Genomic DNA, 3559 nt, shown 5'->3' on the forward strand with positions numbered 1-3559 from the left:
CATCCTTCTCAGTCTCCCCCCAGTCTCTTCCCCCTGCCCCTTGACCCTCTGGTGTTTCTCTTGTAACCCTCACCACTGTGTCTTATCCCATTCTCTGTTGCTCTCTCTTCATAAGATGTGGGACCAGAAGTCGGCCATTTGGCCCATCAAGTCTGTTTCTCCATTCCGTGAGATCACAGCTGATCTGATAACCTTGAAGCCCACATTCCTGCCCTGATTCCGTTCCTGACTAAACATCTATCTCAGCCTTGACATACTTAATGACCTAGCTCGACAGCCCTCTGTGGTGAAAAACATTTGCAAATTTACCTCTCTGAGAGAAGAAACTCTTCATCCTCATCCCTGTTTTAAATATGCGCCCTCTGACTCTGGGTCGATACCGTCTGGCCTGATACAGTCATACAAGGGCCAACAACCTCTCTGCGTTGACCCTGTCAAGTCCCCTCAGAACCTTGTATATTTCAATAAGGTCACCTCTCGTCCTTCTAAACTCCAAAGAGTTCAGGCCCAACCTACTCGCCTCTCCTTGTCAGACAGTCTCTCCATCCCCGGGCTCAGCTGAGTGAACTTTCTCCGGACTGTCTCCAATGTCGGTCTATCTTTCCTCAGATAACGGGCCCAACGCTGTCCACCGTATTCCAGCTGTATTCTGACTAGTGCCTTGTTCTATATTAACAAAGCCTTGCGGATTTTATATACCATTCCTTGGAAATAAAGACCAACAGTTCATTTGCCTTCCATATTACCCACTGAACCTGGAGGCAAATCTTTTTGTAGCCCATCGCTCTGTCTCTCTCACCCTGTCTCATAACTGTCTCCCTCCCCCTCACTCTCTGTCTCTCTCACCCTGTCTCATAACTGTCTCCCTCCCCCTCACTCTCTGTCTCACTCGCCCAGCTATCTCTGTCTCTTGATCGTTATCTATCTCTTCATCTCCCCTTCCTCCTCTTCATCCACACTCCTTTTGATCCATTCACCTTTTGCACGCATCATGTCTGTCTTGTCCCCTAACCCTTGCTCTCTCTGTCCTGTCTGCCCCCCCATTGTTAAGTAGAACCTGCAGTATTGTGTGCTAGTCTCAGCAAGAAACCACTTCCTTAAAACCAAAACAAAACAAGTTTGATCTCTCAAATCAGATTTCAGTCTGGGATTAGACTTGTCTGATAATAACACCAGTTGAGATCATCACACATTGGAATCAAAGGATGGGCAGAAAGTAAAGACCATACTGAGATCTTATTGGATTACTCCTGTCCTTAATTCGAATGATTGTTAAATCTCTGCACTGAACTGTTTTGGGGCCACTACAAAATTCAAAGACAAGGTAAAAATCCAAAGGTGTGATTTCAGTTTGGTACAGAAACTTAATTATAAACAGGATGATGGTCAGCAAAGCTACTCAAAGCATTCAAGTTGAAGGTGAGCACCGGGTCACAAAGCCTCTGGTTTGTGTCAGGGCATCTCGCAGTCCTGTTGGTCAGTGAGTGTCCACCGTCTGCATTGTGCTGGGGATTTCTCCGCCTCTGTCCCAGTTGCTGCAAATCAAAACAGACTGTTAGTCCGAGGAACAGAGATGATGGCATAAACAAACAGTATCAGACAAAATTGCCACAGGATACCCTGTACCCAGATAAAAACCATTCCAGAACCTGGGGCTCTCCAGCATTCCTGCACTTCAGTGGATAAGAAAACATCATTTCAATCCATTGAAGAATATCTAATAACATCAAGAATGTATCATGTGCAAGAAATGCAACATAATCTATTTTTAAAATTATCAAACCTGAAGTAAGATTGGGACAGGAATTTGGGGAGCAGCCCCTTTAACTCAGACTTTACTGGAAGAGATGAGGGTGGAGCTAATGTTCCTTTAATCCTGTGTCAGTGATGCCAGAAGTGAGGACTAGCTCCATTGGAAAGGAAGATACAAACAGGGAATTTCTATTCTATTATCCACCCCCCCCCCAACCCTTGCTCTCTCTGTCCACCCCCCACTGCTGCCTCTTTGGCGAGAATGGTTTTTTTTCCTGAGCTTTTGTCGATTTTATTCACGTATTTTCTTGTGTTTTCTCTCTCTTTTGCTCTTGTTTTTGTGCCAGGCTTAATGCTGCCAGCGACCACCTTGTAGTCCAAGCGAGGATGTGTGTGTGATACCTCTGGCTGTCCACTCACCGCGATTCCTTCTCTACCATTCCTGCCTCTCTCCATCCAGAACCTCTTCACTACCTAAATCACATCACCCACGGACTGTCAGCTTCTCTCTGCTGCCTCCTTGACAAATCCCTGACTGCTTCGTCACAAACCTGCTTTTGGAAGAGACTGTCCTTTGTGCTTAATGGGGAGTGGACTGCCTGTGTTAGTTCTGGTCAGCACTAACACTAGCCTGGCCTGGTTCGATTCAGTCTGCAATGTCACCACTTTGTTTCCCATGGCCTGATGGAGTATTTGCTGCCTGTGGAAAAGCATTTGTGAAAGGAGCCCTTTTGGCTCTGATTGTTCCAGAAGGCAGTGAGACAGAGGTGGTGAATGTAGGGGAGATGGCAAAGACTGAGAGCCTATCCTATCCTTGTGTGTGTGTGTGAGAGAGAGAGACCTATCCTTGTGTGTGTGTGAAAGAGAGAGAGAGAGAGATGTGTCCCCCATTGGTGGGTGGGTGTGTGTGTGAGAGAGCAGTGTCCCCCCCCCCATCGGTGGGTGGGTGTGTGTGTGAGAGAGAGAGAGGCTGTGTGTGAGAGACCAGTGTCCCCCCCATCAGGGTGTATGTGTTTAAGTTACCCTGTACTTGTGTGCATGCATAAGTCTGTCCTTGAGTGTGCGTGTATGTTTGTATCCCCCTGTGTGTATTTCCCAAAGGATGTGTGTGTGTGTTGGTGACTATCTTGAATTCAGCATGTCCTTTTGTGTGTAATTGCATTCTTGAAAGTGTGTAGCTATGTGAGCATGTCCCTGAGTGTGTACGTGTGTGGTTGAGTGTGTTTAGGTGTGCAAGTGTGTACCTGATTGAGAATATGTGTGAAAGTCTATCCCAGTAACTGTGTGGTGTCCTTTGCCACTTCCTGTCACACTCTCCCACCCTGTCCCTGTCCTGGGAATGTTTGATGGGAGGCAGTGCAGAGGGAGCTTTACTCTGTATCGAACTCCATGCTGTCCCTAGCTTGGAAGTTTTTGATGAGGGACAGTGTGGGTGTCTGTTCTGATTTTTAGCAATTTCTAACTAAGGTTCTTCTGAAATAATGCCTCTTCAATTTAGTGGTACCACCTGTTCTGTTCTCACTGTTCTCTGGAACGAAGCTTTTCACTTTTGAGGTGACATTCCTGTGTTTTTTTCTGAAGTGTAACTTGCTGTATTCTGTGTAGTAGCAGTAGTGATTGAATATTGTGTCTGCTGTTAATGAGAGCTGTTCTGTGCTGCCTTGTGGTGTTCTTCACACACTTAATCTTGGTGCCTCATTGTGGTTTCGCTGATGTCACTGAATCTCAATTCTGTGCCCCCCTTTAACAACCCCTCCCACTGCAACCTGTACCCCCCTCCCCTTCCATCTGGCACCAACCCCTCCCA

The sequence above is a fragment of the Chiloscyllium plagiosum genome, chromosome 3, assembly GCF_004010195.1.
Source record: "Chiloscyllium plagiosum isolate BGI_BamShark_2017 chromosome 3, ASM401019v2, whole genome shotgun sequence".
Taxonomy (NCBI): domain Eukaryota; kingdom Metazoa; phylum Chordata; class Chondrichthyes; order Orectolobiformes; family Hemiscylliidae; genus Chiloscyllium; species Chiloscyllium plagiosum.